We start from the raw sequence: 18,988 nt of genomic DNA, 5'->3' as shown, positions 1-18,988 counted from the left end.
AATCTTTTTTTTTTTTAACACCTCATATCTCCAATGTCAGACACTATTTTATCAATTGTTTAATCGGCAGCTTTTCTGTGTCTTTCCTGGAACTATGAGGTGTTAAAAACACAAAGAGGATAAAAAAATGTGATTTTTAAAAAAAATACAATAAGGTCATGGGTCAGGTGAGTTGGTAGCAATGGTCACGTGGCCAAGTGTCGCCACTATTAGACTCATGATGTATTTCTGCATCCTGAGTTCAATAGTTTGAACTCACTAGAGTTGAGCGAACAAGATCGGCTCCCTCCTTGGCAAGCTATAACGCTTGCCGACTACTTGCATATGGAACCCGGCTTCCTGGAGAGCGCCGGCTGATCAGCTTTTTTCCGCCGCCGCAGGTGCATGTGCCGCGACTGTGTGACAGGCACAACACATGCACAACACAAGCCTATTTGTTGGAATCGCCATGCATGTGTAGTGCCTGTCACACAGCTGCGGCACATGCAGCTGCGGCGGCAGAAAACAGCTGATCAGCCGGCGCGTTCCAGGAAGCCGGGTTCCATATGCAACTAGTCGGCAAGCGTTATAGCTTAACAAGGAGGGAGCCGATAATGTTCGCTCAACTCTACAACACACGGCTATGTGACCATAAGAGGGGTGGTTTGGCATAGTGTATTTGGGAACAGGTGATCACCTGAGTACATGACCAGGTATTAGGAAAATGGACATTGGAATAGTTTAAACATTGTTTTATTGACAACATTTGAAAAACAGGGCGTCCACGGCGATAAACCTGCAGTCCGCACCTGCAATTGCCATGAGCACGGTGTAAAAGAATTTTTTATAATTAAAGAACTGAGATCCAGTTCTTGCAGGCTTTGTAATCCGAATGTGCTTCCCATCCACAGCTCCAATGCAGTTCGAGAAAGAACAAAGTTGTTCAAATTTTTGGGCGTTGGCCTCCCATAATTCAGTTGTAGGGAGGGGTAAAAATTCATCCCGGAGATTGTCCCACAAAGCACGGCATGTGTCGGCAACAATTCCAGAAAGTGTGGAGACTCCAATCCTAAACTGAAAATGCAGGGATCTTAAGGTCTCTCCGGTAGCCAGGAAACTGCCAAACAGATAAATTTAAAAATTTAATTAAGTACATTGAAAAATAAAAACAGAATTAAAAAAAAAAAATACATTGCTGAACATATGACAGGCGTTTATATTGCAATATAACGTACCGTAGAGTCACGAGCAGCCGTTCCTCTGCAGAAATTGATCTTCGGAGCTATGTGTCCTGCCTGGTAATGGCTCCTTCCACAAGAGGCAGCAGATAGCGGAAGCTGTCTTGAGACATCCTGGTAAATTCGAAATATTTTTCAAGATTGTCATTCAGCTCGCCAAACAAGCAATGGTAGGCTCCACGGCTCTCCCGGACTTCAACTATAGGGTGTAGCCAAAAGCGCCGATGACTCCTTCTCCGTTTTTCTCTTTTCCTTTGTTCGTAATAGGCAATAGCATAAGCATTAGCCAAGGCAAAATCCAACTCCATATTCATGTAGATACTCTCCATGGGACGCTCCATCTTGATGCTGGAAACACAAGCAAAATGGGAGGAATTCTTCTCTGCCAGGGTATATATACACAAATTCCATTACACCCACCCTCCTCTTTCCATTGGTGGTCTTTATCTAGTGTCTAGACACTTATTGTGGCTTTTTTTTTCTGCAAATGTGTCCTGAATGTCATCATTCTTGGGCAACGTATGCGTCAAAAAACGCATGTGTTTTCAAAAAACTCAGCGTTTTTCGACGCATGCGTTGAACGCATGCGTAAAAAAACGCAGCGTTTTATATGCGTTTTCACATGCGTTTTGCGTTGCGCTGACGACGCTGCGCCCAAAAACGCTAATGTGAACGTTACCTTACTGAACCTGACTAAACTTTAAGTGATCATACAGATAGCAAAGAGTGGTGAAAAAGTGATACAATTGCAATTCCATCATTGTATTTTGCTATGCTTGTATAGACTTTTTAATATATTTTAGTGGCTTAAAAAATACTGGAGTTTGTAAAAAAAAAAAAAAAAAAATAAATAATAATTTGGTTTATGTTGCTATTTTCCAAGACCAAAACCTTTTTTTTATTTACTATCAATGGAACTCTGTAAAAGCTGCATTTAAGAAAATGAAACGGCAAAGATCTGAGCAAGCTCCGGTCGCTGCTGTTGGAGGCAGGTGCCGGCTGGAGAATACAGCCTGCTCCTTCCTGCCGTATGCAATCTATGATAAAATAGTGTGTCCTGAAGTGGAAAGGAGTTAAAATGCCATGCAGAGGGTTTTTTAATGTGAAAGGGGCATAGAAAAAAAAGAAAAAATATTATTATTGTAAAAACAAAAAAAGACTAAAATCAGCACAATTTCCATATATTTCCCCGGCAGATCCAAAATTATACATCTCTTAAATGAAAGCTTTTCTGGCATTTTCTGCTGTTAAAAGAAAGAAAATAGTGGAAAAACAGATGCTTATTACCATTTTCTCATTTTATATTTTGGCTCTGATGTAATAAAAGAATACTGATATAAAGACAGCATAAAAAAAAATAGTTACATTAACCAGAAAAATAGCAAGAAGCACAAAAAAATAAAAAATAAAAAGATAAAACGATAACGAAGCCCAGTCATTAATGGGGGGAGAATAACTTGGTGATGAAGACATGTATTACAAAACTTGCTTTTTAGTGTTTGGATTTTATGTGTCATAAAAGATATGCAAAATAAGAACTGTGGGCACCAACCAACACAACAACCATGGGTTTAAAGTTTTCCCTTTTTTTTACGAGCTTATGTGACAATTGGAAATATCGTGGTGCTATTGCTCAAAAGTACAGCAAAACAGTCTACTAACCCTTTTCTGCCATCGGACGTACTATTCCATCCATGTGACCTGAGACTTAATCCCCTTGGAAGGAATAGTACGTCCAATGTGATTAGCCGCGCTCTCTGATTCTCACAGCTGACTCCTGGCACTTTAACCCCCGAAATACTGCGATCAAACATGATGGCAGCATTCCAGGAGCAGGCATAGGGACTGTCGGCTCTGACAGCCCCTTTGCCTTTGGGGTCCTGATCGCTCTCCGCGGGGTCCCGATCGCTCCCATGGTAACCCGGTGTCATTATGATGAAATCCGGCTTACCAGAGCTGAGAGACTTCCTGTCATGAGCAGTGCATGTCAGGAAGTCTCTAAGGTCAGTGTGCAGGGATTGCAGTGCTGACAGCTTCTATAGCATGCAGATCTGCATGCTATAGAAGTGATCAGCCTGCACAAAAAGATTGTCCCATAGTGGGACACAGTGTAAAAGTAAGAATGAATTTAAAAAAAAATTAAATAATTGTAAAAATATTTTAAAAAATAATAATAAAAAACATCAATATTTATTCTATCATTAAATGAATATTTGAATAAAAAAAAAATCTAAACGATAAAAGTACACATATTTAGTATTGCCGCGTCTGTAACAACCCGACCTATAAAACTGTCCCACTAGTTAACCCCTTTAGTGAACACCATTAAAAAAAAAAAAAAACAAGGCAAAAAAAGAACGCTTTATCATCATACCGCCCAAAAAAAAGTGAAATATCACGCGATCAAAAAGACGGATATAAATAAACGTGGTACCGCTGAAAACGTCATCTTGTCTCGCAAAAAACAAGCCCCCATACAGCTCAATCAGCGGAAAAATAAAAAAGTTATAGCTCTCAGAATAAAGCGATGCAAAAATAATTATTTTTTATATAAAATAGTTTTTATTGTATAAAAGCGCCAAAAGATAAAAAAAAAAAAAAGGCTGGTTTCACATTTGCGGTTGGGAAGGCTGCGGATGGCAGCATACTTCCTGCCTTCTTCACCCTTGAAGCTCCGCCTACGTAAACTTTTGCGTTTCTATGCGGTCGCCGCACACGTTAAATCGCCGCATGCGGAAGCATCTGCATACAATGCATGTCCCTGTGTACCCAATGTTAAAGATAGGTACACAGGGCAATGCAGGACGCATACAGAAGTAGTCGGAGCATAGGAGGGGCTTCAGGGAGGAAGACGGGAGGAAGTACGCTGCCATCTGCAGCCCTCCTGACCGCAAATGTGAAACTAGCCTAAATGAGGTATCGCTGTCATCATACTGACCCGAAGAATATAACTGCTTTATCAATTTTACCACATGCGGAACGATATAAACGCCCCCCCCAAAAGAAATTCATGAATTGCGGTTTTTGTTCAATTTGTCTCACAAAAATCGGAATAAAAGGCGATCAAAAAATGTCATGTGCCCTAAAATAGTAACAATAAAAACATCAACTCGTCCCGCAAAAAACAAGACCTCACATGACTCTGTGGGCCAAAATATGGAAACATTATAGCTCTCAAAATGTGGTGATGTAAAAACTATTTTTTGCAATAAAAAGCGTCTTTTAGTGTGTGACAGCTGCCAAACATAAAAACCCGCTATAAATTGTAAATTAAACCCCCCTTTATCACCCCCTTAGTTAGGGAAAAATAATAAAATAAAAAAAATGTATTTATTTCCATTTTCCCATTAGGGTTAGGGCTAAAGATAGGGTTAGGGTTGGGGCTAAAGTTAGTGTTGGGGCTAAAGTTAAAGTTGGTGCTAAAGTTAGGGTTGGGGCTAAAGATAGGGTTAAATTAGGGTTAGGGTTGGGGTTAAAGTTGGGGTTAGGGTTTGGATGATGTTTACGGTTGGGATTAGGATTAGAGTTGGGATTAGGGTTATGGGTGTGTCAGGGTTAGGGGTGTGGTTAGGGTTGGGATTAGAGTTAGAGGTGTGTTGGGGTTAGGGGTGTGTTCAGGTTAGGGGTGTGGTTAGGGTTGGGATTAGGGTTAGAGGTGTGTTGGGGTTAGGGTTGGAGTTAGAATTGGGGGGTTTCCACTGTTTAGGCACATCAGGGGCTCTCCAAACGTGACAAGGCGTCCGATCTCAATTCCAGACAATTCTGCGTTGAAAAAGTCAAACACTGCTCCTTCCTTTTCGAGCTCTGCCATGCGCCCAAACAGTGGTTTACCCCCACATATGGGGTATCAGCGTACTTAGGACAAATTGGACATCACCTTTTGTGGTCGAATTTCTCCTGTTATCCTTGTGAAAATAAAAAATTGGGGGCTAAAAAAATCATTTTTGTGGGAAAAAAATGTTTTTTTATTTTCACGGCTCTGCCTTATAAACTTTAGTGAAACACTTGGGAGTTCAAAGTTCTCACAACACATCTAGATAAGTTTCTTGGGGGATCTAGTTTCCAATATGGGGTCACTTGTTCGGGGTTTCTACTGTTTAAGTATATCAGGGGCTCTGCAAATTAATCGTGACGCCCGCAGACCATTCCATCAAAGTCAGCATTCCAAAACGGCGCTCCTTCCCTTCCGAGATCTGCCATGTGCCCAAACGGTGGTTCTCCCCCATATATGGGGTATCAGCGTACTCAAGACAAATTGCACAACAACTTTTGGGGTCCAATTTCTCCTGTTACCATGGGAAAATACAAAATTGGGGGCTAAAAAATCATTTTTGTGGAAAAAAAAGATTTTTTATTTTCACAGCTCTGCGTTATAAACTGTAGTGAAACACTTGGGGGTTCAAAGTTCTCACAACACATCTAGATAAGTTCCTTGGGGTTTAGTTTCCAAAATTGCGTAACTTGTGGGTGGTTTCCACTGTTTAGGCACATCAGGGGTCTCCAAACGCAACATGGGATCTGATCTCAATTCCAGCCAATTCTGCGTTGAAAAGTCAAACGGCGCTCTTTCCCTTCCGAGCCCTGCCATGCGCCCAAACAGTGGTTTACCCCCACATATGGGGTATCAGTGTACTCAGGACAAATTGCACAACAACTTTTGGGGTCCAATTTCTTCTGTTACCCTTGGTAAAATAAAACAGATTGGATCTGAAGTAAATTTTTTGTATAAAAAAGTTAAATGTTCATTTTTTTTTTTTAAACATTCCAAAAATTCATGTGAAGCACCTGAGGTGTTAATAAACTTCTTGAATGTGGTTTTGAGCACCTTGAGGGGTGCAGTTTTTAGAATGGTGTCACTTTTGGGTATTTTCTTTCGTACAGACCCCTCAAAGTGACTTCCAGTGTGATCTGGTCCCTAAAAAAAAAATGGTGTTATAAAAATGAGAAATCGCTGATCAACTTGTAACCCTTATAACTCCCTAACAAAAAAAATTTTGGCTCCAAAATTGTGCTGATATAAGGTAGACATGTAGGAAATGTTACTTATTATTTTGTGTGACATATCCGTGTGATTTAAGGGCATGCAAATTCAAAGTGGGAATTTTTTTTTTACAAATAATCACAAGTCATATGAAAGAAATTTTACCACTACCATGAAGTACAATATGTGACGAGAAAACAATGTCAGGATTACCGGGATCCATGCAAGTGTTTCAGAGTTATAACCTCATAAAGGGACAGTGGTCAGAATTGTAAAAATTGGCCTGGTCATTAACGTGCAAACCACCCTTGGGGGTAAAGGGGTTAAAGAAGGACAAAGAACAGCACTCACCAATCCTTTAACCCCTTTCTGACCTCGGACGGGATAGTACGTCCGAGGTCAGAAGCCCCGCTTTGATGCAGGGCTCCGGCGGTGAGCCCGCATCAAAGCCGGGACATGTCAGCTGTTTTGAACAGCTGACATGTGCCCGTAATAGGCACGGGCAGAATCGCGATCTGCCCGCGCCTATTAACTAGTTAAATGCCGCTGTCAAACGCAGACAGCGGCATTTAACTACCGCTTCCGGCCGGGTGGCCGGAAATGATCGCATCGCCGACCCCCGTCACATGATCGGAGGTCGGCGATCCTTCAGAATAGTAACCATAGAGGTCCTTGAGTCCTCTATGGTTACTGATCCCCGGCAGCTGTGAGCGCCACCCTGTGGTCGGCGCTCACAGCACACCTGATTTTCTGCTACATAGCAGCGAACATCAGATCGCTGCTATGTAGCAGAGCCGATCGTGTTGTGCCAGCTTCTAGCCTCCTATGGAGGCTATTGAAGCATGGCAAAAGTAAAAAAAAAAAGTGCAAAAAAAATAAATAAATAAATAAAAGTTTAAATCACCCCCCTTTCGCCCCAATCAAAATAAATCAATAAAAAAAAAATCAAACCTACACATATTTGGTATTGCCGCGTTCAGAATCGCCCGATCTATCAATAAAAAAAAAGCATTAACCTGATTGCTAAACGGCGTAGCGAGAAGAAAATTCGAAACGCCAGAATTACGTTTTTGATCGTTGTGACATTGCATTAAAATGCAATAACGAGCAATCAAAAGAACGTATCTGCACCAAAATGCTATCATTAAAAACACCAGCTCGGCACGCAAAAAATAAGCCCTCAACCGACCCCAGATCTTGAAAAATGGAGATGCTACGAGTATCGGAAAATGGCGCAATTTTTTTTTTCTTTTTAGCAAAGTTTTGAATTTTTTTTCACCACTTAGATAAAAAATAACCTAGTCATGTTAGGTGTCTATGAACTCGTACTGACCTGAAGAATCATAATGGCAGGTCAGTTTTAGCATTTAGTGAACCTAGCAAAAAAGCCAAACAAAAAACAAGTGTGGGATTGCACTTTTTTTGCAAATTCACCGCACTTGGAATTTTTTTCCCGTTTTCTAGTACACGACATGGTAAAACCAATGATGTTGTTCAAAAGTACAACTCGTCCCGCAAAAAATAAGCCCTCACATGGGCAAATTGACGGAAAAATAAAAAAGTTACGGCTCTGGGAAGGAGGGGAGTGAAAAACAAACACGGAAAAACGGAAAATCCCAAGGTCATGAAGGGGTTAAAATAGAAAGTCCTTTATTTCTCAAATCTTCGGGACATCTATGCAGTATGCAGGAGAGCTTGTGGACTATGGCCGTTTTGCCCCCATCTAGCGCTTATACATGTCCAGGTGTGTCATAAAAGTTTTGACGACTTTTTGATATAGCCTCACTCGCTCCTAATGACCATATAAAACAGGACCAAAGTGCAAATGCTCTAAAAAATAGGAGGAAAAAAAAATAAAGCGCGGTTAAATAGTAAAGAAAAAAAATATGCAATCCTTCCATTGTTTGTTTGTAAGGCGTTAATTATGCGGTAAAAATGACCAGGTAATACGAATCTTCAGATCAGTGCGATTATGGTGAAACCAAATATGTAATTTTTTTTACTATTTTAATGGTAAAAAAAAAGTTCATAATGTGGTAAAAAATATACATTTATGGTAATTTTCTAAGACTTGTAACCATGTTATTTTTCCATCAATGGAGCTGTGTGAAAGCAATTTTTTTCTCGTAGCGTACAGTCATTATTAGTGCTATCATTTTGGCTACATACAAAGTGTTGATCGCCTTTAATTGCATTTTGTGGGGAAAGTACAGTGACTGAAAAACACCAATTTTGTTTCTATTTTTTTCTCTTAAGTCATTTTATAAATTTCTCTATTTTTCTAAAGGGCTAAGGGAGATGATGATTCCATTTTTTTTATTTTACTTTCATGTTTTTAAAAACTTTTTTTTTAAATAGTATATATTTTTTAGTCCCTTAAAGGGGTATTCCCATCTCCATGATCCTTTCCCAATATGTAGTAGGTGTAATAATAATAATAATATTAGCAAATACCTCCAATTAGAAACGTGCTATAATTCTTCTGATATGCAGTGTTGCTTACCCAATGTGCAGGGCATTGCAGTAGCTTAGGTATCCATGGTTACGACCACTCATAAAGTGAAGGTTAGTTAACTAGTTGCTAGTGGTCCTAACCATAGATACCTAAACTACTGCAGTTCCTTGCACATGGGATAAGAGACATTGAGAACCAGAAGAACCATAGTACATATCTAATTAGTGAAATGTACCAACTCCTATGGAGCCCAGGATGTTTTTCAAGAGAGTATAAAGTTTGCAAAAAATCTGGCTGTGATGGCACCCCACAGACTCTGATGTGAATCACACCACTTAAAGTCTGCTTGTCAGTGACATTTAAGGATTTGTGCACACTGTTTTTTTTAAGGTGGTCAAAAATTATGTTTTCAATTGGAAGCCACTTAATAAAATGCTCATTTGTGGAATTTTTGGTTCATGAAGCAGATGGGACGCCATGTCAAATTGGAGAGCCCCTGATGTGCCTAACCATTGAAACCCCCACAAGTGACACCATTTTGGAAAGTAGACCCCCTAAGGAACTTATCTAGATGGTAGTGAGCAATTTGAACCCCCAAGTGTTTCACTACAGTTTATAACGCAGAGCCGTGAAAATAAAAATTCTTTTTTTTTCCACAAAAATTCTTTTTTAGCCCCCAGTTTTGTATTTTCCCAAGGGTAACAGGAGAAATTGGACACCAAAAGTTGTTGTCCAATTTGTCCTGAGTACGCTGATACCCCATATGTGGGAGAAAACTACTGTTTGGGCGCATGGGAGAGCTTGGAAGGGAAGGAGCGCCGTTTGGAATGCAGACGTAGATGGAATAGTTTGCAAGCATCACATTGCGTTTGCAGAGCCCCTGATGTACCTAAACAGTAGAAACCCCCCACAAGTGACCCCATATTGGAAACTAGACCCCCAAGGAACTTATCCAGATGTGTTGTGAGAACTTTGAACCCCCAAGTGTTTCACTACAGTTTATAACGCAGAGCTGTAAAAATAAAAAATCTTTCTTTTTTCCCACACAAATTATTTTTTAGCCCCCAGTTTTGTATTTTCCCAAGGGTAACAAAAGAAATTGGACCCCAAAAGTTGTTGTCCAATTTTTCCGGAGTACGCTGATACCCCATATGTTGAGGTTAACCCTGTTTGGGCGCACGGGAGAGCTCGGAAGGGAAGGAGCACTGTTTTACTTTTACAATGCAGAATTGGCTTGAAATGAGATCGGACGCCATGTCGCGTTTGGAGAGCCCCTGATGTGTCTAAACAGTGGAAACCCCCCAACCCTAACCCTAACTTTAGCTCCAACCTTAACCCTAATGGGAAAATGGAAATAAATACATTTTTTTTTATTTTATTATTTTTCCCTAACCAAGGGGGTGATGATGGGCAGTTTGATTTACTTTTATAGCGTTTTTTTAGCGGATTTTTATTATTGGCAGCCATCACACACTAAAACACGCTTTTTATTTAAAAAAATAGTTTTTGCGTCTCCACATTTTCAGAGCTATAATTTTTCCATATTTTGGTCCACAGAGTCATGTGAGGTCTTGTTTTTTGCAGGACGAGTTGCCGTTTTTATTGGTACCATTTTCGGGCACGTGACTTTTTTGATCGCTTTTTATTCCGATTTTGTGAGGTAGAATGAACAAAAACCAGCTATTCATGAATTTCTTTTGGGGGGGGCGCTTATACCGTTCCGCGTTTGGTAAAATTGATAAAGCAGTTTTATTCGTCGGGTCAGTACAATTACAGTGATATCTCATTTATATATTTTTTTATGTTTTGGCGCTTTTATACGATAAAAACTTATTTATATAAAAAATAATTATTTTTGCATCGCTTTATTCTGAGGACTATAACTTATTTTTTCGTTGATGACGCTGTATGGTGGCTCGTTTTTTGTGGGACAAGATGACGTTTTCAGCGGTATCATGGTTATTTATATCCGTGTTTTTGATCGCGTGTTATTCCACTTTTTGTTTGGCGGTATGATAATAAAGCGTCGTTTTTTGCCTCATTATTTTTTTTACGGTGTTCACTTAAGGGGTTAACTAGTGGGACAGTTTTATAGGTCGGGTCGTTATGGACGTGGCAATACTAAATATGTGTACTTTTATTGTTTGGTTTTTTTATTTAGATAAAGAAATGTATTTATTGGAAGAATTTTTTTTTTCTTTATTTAGGATTTTTTTGTTTTACTTTTTTACATTTCCCCAGGGGGGACATCACAGTAAAGTGACAGATCGCTGATCTGACACTTTGCAGTGCATTGTGTCAGATCAGCGATCTGACAGGCAGTGCAGGGAGGCTTCCCGGCGCCTGCTCTGAGCAGGTGCTTGGAAGCCACCTCCCTGCAAGACCCGGAAGGCCCCCCGCAGCCCTTTTGAATCCGGGCTTGCAGGGAGGAGGAGGTAGGAGACCCTCGGAGCAACGCGATCACATCGCGTTGCTCCAAGGGTCTCAGGGAAGCACGCAGGGAGCCCCATCCTTGCGCGATACTTCCCTGTGCCGCCGGAATGCTGCGATCATCTTTGATCGCAGTGTTCCGGGGGTTAATGTGCCAGGAGCGGTCCTTGACCGCTCCTGGCACATAATGCCGGATGTCAGCTGCAGCTGCGATAGTCAGTATACACCCGGCCGCGATCAGCTGCGCTCCCCCCGTGAGCGCGGCTGATCGTGCTGGACGTACTATTCAATCCATGGGAAGTAGGGCCCACCCCACATGGACGGAATAGTACGTCCAAAGGTAAAAAGGGGTTAATGCACCCCATGATCCTGTTTGCCTTGGCAGCCGCTGCATTGCACTAGTTGCTCCAGGTAAGTTTATCATTAACAAGGATCCCCAAGTCCTTCTCCATGTCAGATTTACCCAGTGGTTTCCCGTTCAGTGTGTAATGGTGATATTGATTCCTTCTTCCCATGTGTATAACCTTACATTTATCGTTGTTAAACCTCATCTGCCACCTTTCGGCCCAAGTTTCCAACTTATCCAGATCCATCTGTAGCAGAATACTATCTTCTTTTTTATTGATTGCTTTACATAGTTTTGAAGCATCTGTAAATATTGATATTTTACTGTGTAAACCTTCTACCAGATCGTTAATGAATATGTTGAAGAGAACAGGTCCCATCACCGACCCCTGCGGCACCCCACTAGTCACAGCAACCCAGTTAGAGACTATACCATTTATAACCACCCTCTGCTTTCTATCACTAAGCCAGTTACTTACCCATTTACACATATTTTCCCCCAGACCCAGCAAGCTCATTTTGTGTACCAATCTCTTGTGTGGCACAGTATCAAACGCTTTGGAAAAATCGAGATATACCACGTCCAATGTCTCACCTTGGTCCAGTCTATAGCTTACCTCTTTAGAAAAGCTGATTAGATTGGTTTGACAGGAGCGATTCCTCATAAACCCATGCTGAAATGGAGTTAAACAGTTATTCTCATTGAGATAATCCAGAATGACATCCCTCAGAAACCCTTCAAATATTTTACCAACAATAGAGGTTAGACTTACTGGCCTATAATTTCCAGGTTCACTTTTAGAGCCCTTTTTGAATATTGGTACCACATTTGCTATGCACCAGTCCTGTGGAACAGACCCCAGCGCTATTAAGTCCCTAAATATAAGAAATAATAGCTTGTCTATTACATTACTTAAGGTACCTTCACACTAAACGATATCGCTAGCGATCCGTGACGTTGCAGCGTCCTGAATAGCGATATCGTTGTGTTTGACACGCAGCAGCGATCTGGATCCTGCTGTGATATCGCTGGTCATTGGTTAAAGTTCAGAACTTTATTTGGTCGTCAGATCGCCGTGTATCGTTGTGTTTGACAGCAAAAGCAACGATACCAGCAATGTTTTACAATGGTAACCAGGGTAAATATCGGGTTACTAAGCGCAGGGCCGCGCTTAGTAACTCGATGTTTACCCTGGTTACCAGTGTAAAATGTAAAAAAACAAACAGTACATGTACTCACCTTCGCGTCCCCCGGCGTCCGCTTCCTGCACTGACTGAGCGCGGCCGTAAAGTGAGAGCACAGCACAGCGGTGACGTCACCGCTCTGCTGTTAGGGCCGGCACTCACAGTCAGTGCAGGAAGCGGACGCCGGGGGACGGGAAGGTGAGTATGTACTGTTTGTTTTTTTACATTTTACACTGGTAACCAGGGTGAACATCGGGTTACTAAGAGCGGCCCTGCGCTTAGCAACCCGATGTTTACCCTGGTTACCCGGGGACCTCGGCATCGTTGGTCGCTGGAGAGCCGTCTGTGTGACAGCTCTCCAGCGACCAAACAGCGACGCTGCAGCGATCGGCATCGTTGTCTGTATCGCTGCAGCGTCGCTTAGTGTGAAGGTACCTTTAGTTCTCTTAGTACTCGTGGGTGTATGCCATCCGGACCCAGAGATTTATCTATTTTAATCTTATTTAGCCGGTTTCGCACCTCTTCTTGGGTTAGATTGGTGACTCTTAATATAGGGCTTTCTTTGTCTCTCGGCATTTCACCTAGCATTTCATTTTCCACTGTGAATACCGTGGAGAAGAAGGTGTTTAATATATTAGCTTTTCCAACATCATCTACAACCATTCTTTCCTCACAATTTTTTAAAAAGTCTACACTTTCACTTTTGATTCTTTTACTATTGATATAGTTGAAGAACAGTTTGGGATTAGTTTTACTCTCCTAAGCAATGTGCTTCTCTGTTTCCTTTTTGGCAGCTTTAATTAGTTTTTTAGATAAAGTATTTTTCTCCCTATAGTTTTTTAGAGGTTCAGGGTATGTGCACACGTCCGGATTTCTTGCAGAAATTTCGTGAAGAAAACCGGAAATTTTCTGCAAGAAATCCGCATTTTTTTTTTTGCGTTTTTTTCGCGCTTTTTTTAGCATTCTGCAAGCGTAATTAGCTTGCAGAATGCTAAAGTTTTCCAAGCGATCTGTAGCATCGCTTGGAAAACTGACTGACAGGTTGGTCACACTTGTCAAACATACTGTTTGACAAGTGTGACCAACTTTTTACTATAGATGCTGCTTATGCAGCATCTATAGTAAAAGATAGAATGTTTAAAAATAATTAAAAAAATGCTTATACTCACCCAGACGATCTCAGCGGCGTCCGTTCCTCTTCCTATAGCTGGTGTGTGCGCGCAGGACCTTCCATGACGTCGCGGTCATGTGAGCGGTCACGTGAGCGGTCACATGACCGCTCACGACCAATCACAAGACAGTGACATCATCACAGGTCCTTCACCGCACACCAGCTATAGGAACCGAAGCGGCAGCATGCAGCGGTGAGGCGGAAACACTGCGGGGGACATCGAAGGTGAGTATAGGACTATTTTTTATTTTAATTCTTTTATTTTTGACCAATTTTATGGTGCCCAGGGCGTGGAGGAGAGTCTCCTCTCCTCCACCCTGGGTACCAACCGCACATGATCTGCTTACTTCCCACATGGTGTGCACAGCCCCGTGCGGGAAGTAAGCAGATCAATGGACTCCTAGGTGTGCGGAATCCCCGCAATTCCGCATTTTTAATGAACATGTTGCTTTTTTTTCCGCGATGCGATTTTTTCGCGGAAAAAAATCGCAACATTTGCACAAAAAATGCGGAATACACTGTAAATAATAGGAGGCATATGTTAGCGGTTTTTTCGCGTTTTTATCACGTTTTTATAGCGAAAAAAACGCTAAAAATCCTGAACGTGTGCACATGGCCTCAATGGTGCCAGTTGTACAATATTGTGGTCACTATTTCCTAGATGCCCGACGACCTGGAGATTTGTTATTCTGTCCAGTCTATTAGATAGTATTAGGTCAAAGGGTATGTGCATACGTCAGGATTTCTTGCAGAAATTTCCTGAAGAAAACCGGAAATTTTCTGCATGAAATCCGCATTTTTTTTTTGCGTTTTTTCCCCGTTTTTTTCGCGTTTTTTTTAGCATTTTGCAAGCGTAATTAGCTTGCAGAATGCTAAAGTTTTCCAAGCGATCTGTAGCATCGCTTGGAAAACTGATTGACAGGTTGGTCACACTTGTCAAACATAGTGTTTGACAAGTGTGACCAACTTTTTACTATAGATGCAGCCTATGCAGCATCAATAGTAAAAGATAGAATGTTTAAAAATAAAAAAAAAATAAAATAAAATGGTTATACTCACCTGCAGACAGCCGATCTCCTCAGCGGCTTCCGTTCCTATAGATGGTGTGTGTGTGCAGGACCTTCGATGCGACGTCATCGCGGTCATGTGACCGTGACGTCATCGCAGGTCCTTCACACACACCATCTATAGGAACGGAAGCGGCAGCATACACCGCTGAGAGGCGGGAAGACTCCGGGGGCCATCAAAGGTGAGTATATGACTATTTTTTATTTTAATTCTTTTTTTTTTTACCAATTATATGGTGCCCAGTCCGTGGAGGAGAGTCTCCTCTCCTCCACCCTGGGTACCAACCGCACATGATCTGCTTACTTCCCGCATGGTGGGCATAGCCACATGAGGAAAGTAAGCAGATCAATGTATTCCTAGGTGTGCGGAATCCCCGCAATTCCGCAAATTTAATGAACATGTTGCTTTTTTTCCGCGATGCGATTTTTTCACGGAAAAAATGCAACATTTGCACAAGAAATGCAGAATACACTGAAAATAATGGCAGGCATATGTAAGCGTTTTTTTCGCGTTTTTATCACATTTTTATAGCGAAAAAACGCGAAAAATACTGAACGTGTGCACATGGCCTAAAAGTGCTGCTCCTCTGGTTGGATTCTGCACCAATTGTCTCTGTTTCCCAGTTAATATCAGGGTAGTTAAAGTCCCCCATAACAAGGACCTCATTATGGGTTGCAGCTTCATCTATCTGCCTTAGCAGTAGACTTTCCATGATTTTTGTTATATTTGGGGGTTTGTAACAGACCCCAATGACAATTTTGTTACTATTTTTCCCTCCATGTATTTCGACCCATATGGACTCGACATCCTCATTCCCTTCGCTAATATCCTCCCTTAAGGTGGACTTTAGACAAGACTTTACATAAAGACAAACCCCTCCTCCTTTCTGATTTTCATGATCCTTTATAAACAGACTGTAATCCTGTAAGTTAACTGCCCAGTCATAGCTTTCATTTAACCATGTCTCGGTTATTCCCACTATGTCATAATTGCCTGTAGATATTTCTGCTTCTAGTTCTTCCATCTTGTTTGTCAGGCTTTTGCGAGCATGCAGTTTAGAGAATTTTGTTTTGTTCCAATCTCCTCCCTGTGGATTGTTTTAGAAATTTTCTTACATCCCTTGGGAATATGTTGTCATGGGTCTCTTTTGCCGCACCTCATATCCTTGATCAGTATATTTTCTGGCTTCATGTTCGTGTCCAACATTTTTCGTCCCGTCCCTTCTAGTTTAATGCCCTCCTGATGAGTGAAGCGAGTCTTCTGGCGAATGTGTGTTTCCCAGACTTGTTGAGGTGTAGTCCGTCTCTGGTGAGGAGTCCGTCATACAGGTAATTCACACCGTGGTCCAGGAATCCGAATCCTTGTTGTGTGCACCATCGTCTTAGCAAGTTGTTCACATCAAGGATCCTGTTCTATCTCCTGGTGCCATGCCCGTCTAATGGAAGGATAGAAGAAAAAACTACCTGTGCATCCAGTTCCTTTACTTTCTTCTCCAACTCTTCAAAGTCCTTGCATATTTTCTTTAGGTCCTTCCTTGCCGTGTCATTGGTGCCAACATGTATCAGAAGAAATAGGTGGACGTCCTTGGAAGTGATGAGCTTTGGTATCCTATCGGTCACATCCTTGATCTTCGCACTGGGAGGCAGCATACTTCTTTTGTGGTATATGTCCGGTCTGCAGATGGCTGCTTCTGTGCCTCTCAGTAGTGAGTCTCCCACCACTACCACTCTTCTTCGCTTCTTGGCTGTACTTTTTGTTGTCACTTCTGGGTGTTGCTGTGTGCCCTTTTCTTCTGTGATTTCTGGTAGTGCCTCATCCTTAGGTGTGCCATCTTCATCCTCCACAAGGCCTTGGTATCGGTTTCTCAGTTGTGTGGTTGGTGATGTCGACATGGTCTTCTTGCTTATTTTGGTCACATGCTTCCACTCGTCTGCTTTTGGAGGTTTTCTGACACTTTCTTCACCTTCTGTGACCAGTAGAGATGCTTCTGTTCTGTCTAGGAAGTCTTCATTTTCTTTGATGAGTTTCAAAGTTGCAATTCTTTCTTCCAGACCCCGCACCTTTTCTTCTAAAAGGGCCAGTAGTCTATACTTCTGGCAGGTGAAGTTTGATTCTTCTTCTGGTCGATCTGTGAACATGTAGCACATGTTGCAGCTTACCATGTAGGTTGTCACATCTGCCATTTTGCTCCTAAATCCTGCTGACTTGCTGTGTGTCTTCCTTCTTGTATGACCTGCTGTGTTTTTTCCTTCTTGTGTAATCTACTCAATCAGCCAAGCTTTCTTGCCATAGTGTCCTATAAGCAAAAATTACGGCGCATGGTTTGGCGATGCTTTCTAAGCAGCTGGTCCCGGCTGTACCCAACGATCTTCTTGCTGAGGGAGACTCTTCGCTTTTCCCAGAAGGCACCTGGAATATGCAAATTGACCTTCTCAAGTTTCAATCCCTGGTTTGGCGATGCTTTCCAAGCAGCTGGTCCCAGCTGTACCCAACGATCTTCTCGCTGAAGGAGACTCTTCGCTTTTCCCAGAAGGCACCTGGAATATGCAAATTGGCCTGATCAAGCTTCAATCCCTGGTTGTGTGCACATATGTTTGGGAGGTTTTTTGGGGGGAAGCGGTTTTTTGTGTGCAGACTTTTAATTGGACAGTGCCTAATTCAGAGCATTTTCCATTAGGAGCCTCCTCAAAGAACTGACATGCACATCCTTTTTTTTCAGACCAAGACTTTTTCAAAATCCAAAGTGGTAAAACAGCGCAAAAGACTGAAAATGTGAACATCAAAGCAGTTTTACAATAGAAAGAAATAGCATTAGTCTTTCAAGCGTTTTTCAGCCTTTTTTTTGGAGTGGACATACATCCAAAACTTTGCCACCTAGCTTTTGTTTTGCTATTGTTTAATTCTTGCCACTTCTGAGTATTGTTTTGTTGTGCTTTTTTTTAAATCCGCCATGATTCCAGAGATACTTTTATGGTTAACATAAAGAGGAGTGGCTCACAGGATTCTCTGGGGCGTGTCTTGGGGCTGCTCTGCATAATTGCCCTATGAGCCACTCCCCCTAGGAAACACACTAAATAAAAAGGCCCATATCTCTGGGACCGTATGGTGGTTTTAAAACAAAATAATTAAAAAAAATGAATAGTCAGGGGAGCAGTGGGAATAAAATAAGAGCAAAAACTGCTATTTTTCACAGCTCCTCTTTAAGCTATTATGTTTGTGCTGAGTCCTCCAAAATGGGAGCAGTGTTCTGGCTTTCTCTGGGAGGAAGGGGGTCATCTGTAATGTCCATCAACCATTCATGACAAACACGCTAACGAAAAATACAGCATAACATAAGTAGGAGACATTCAACACCTTTCTTTACATTTTCATGCTCTACTATTACTTCTTATTTACATTTCAGAGACGTATGAATCCTTTATGTTTTAGATTTAAACATCAGTCAAGATATAATGTGAGACATCAAAAAGGTGTCTCAAATGACAGTTGTGGATTCCATTAAATGGGTTTAGTGCCATTGCATGAAATATGGCTCAAGTGACAAGAGCTCATCTAGACCCTCCATTTCCTAATGTATAGTGCATTAAAATTCAGTCCCTGAGCTCTGATCTCAAGACACTGGGGCTGAAGACTGATTTAATTATCTTCTTTAAAAGGAAAAACCCTGCTAATGACACAAAATAGTCCTCCTCTCTGAATGCAAAACCTATAGCTGATGTGTATATCCTCATATTGGCAAGTGAAGTTTCAGACTGGGCTCCTACCTGGGACCTTCACGAATGTATGAACTTGGACAAAGTAAAAACGATTTGCTACACCGTAGCCAATTTCAGACAGGACCCTGTAGCATTCCAATTCTCGGGATCAGTGGGACCCCAATAACTTTCACACTTGGTACAAACACGTCGTAAATGTACTGACAATGCAGACATCTACATGGAGAACGGTGTCCCCATCATGAGCTGCTTTCACTGATAAGGCAATCAGAATTTCCAGACAATGTGAATGCAAGTTCCAATGGTGGGACAAAAATTTACCATTCATTTATAAGGTGTCCTGTGTATTTGCCTTAAAAGAGCTATTCCCATCTTCATAGATGGATATTGTTGGATAGAGCTCATAAAAAGGCACTTATT

The 18,988-nt window shown here is 41.5% G+C and overlaps 1 long non-coding RNA gene across 1 annotated transcript in view; it reads right to left on the bottom strand.

The window, feature by feature from the left end:
* Positions 1-714: 714 nt before the first annotated feature.
* Positions 715-18,988, bottom strand: part of LOC143778157 (uncharacterized) — a 50,952-nt gene continuing 32,678 nt past the window's right edge. The window contains exons 3-4 of the long non-coding RNA XR_013216484.1: positions 12,046-12,102; positions 715-1,565 (exon numbers count right to left, since the gene is read on the bottom strand). This is a non-coding gene — a long non-coding RNA (uncharacterized LOC143778157). The remainder of the gene's footprint in view (positions 1,566-12,045; positions 12,103-18,988) is intronic.

This window comes from Ranitomeya variabilis, chromosome 1 (genome assembly GCF_051348905.1).
Source record: "Ranitomeya variabilis isolate aRanVar5 chromosome 1, aRanVar5.hap1, whole genome shotgun sequence".
Classification (NCBI taxonomy): domain Eukaryota; kingdom Metazoa; phylum Chordata; class Amphibia; order Anura; family Dendrobatidae; genus Ranitomeya; species Ranitomeya variabilis.
The sequence above is the reverse complement of the archived record's forward strand: the minus strand, read 5'-3'. Positions and strand labels throughout refer to the sequence as shown.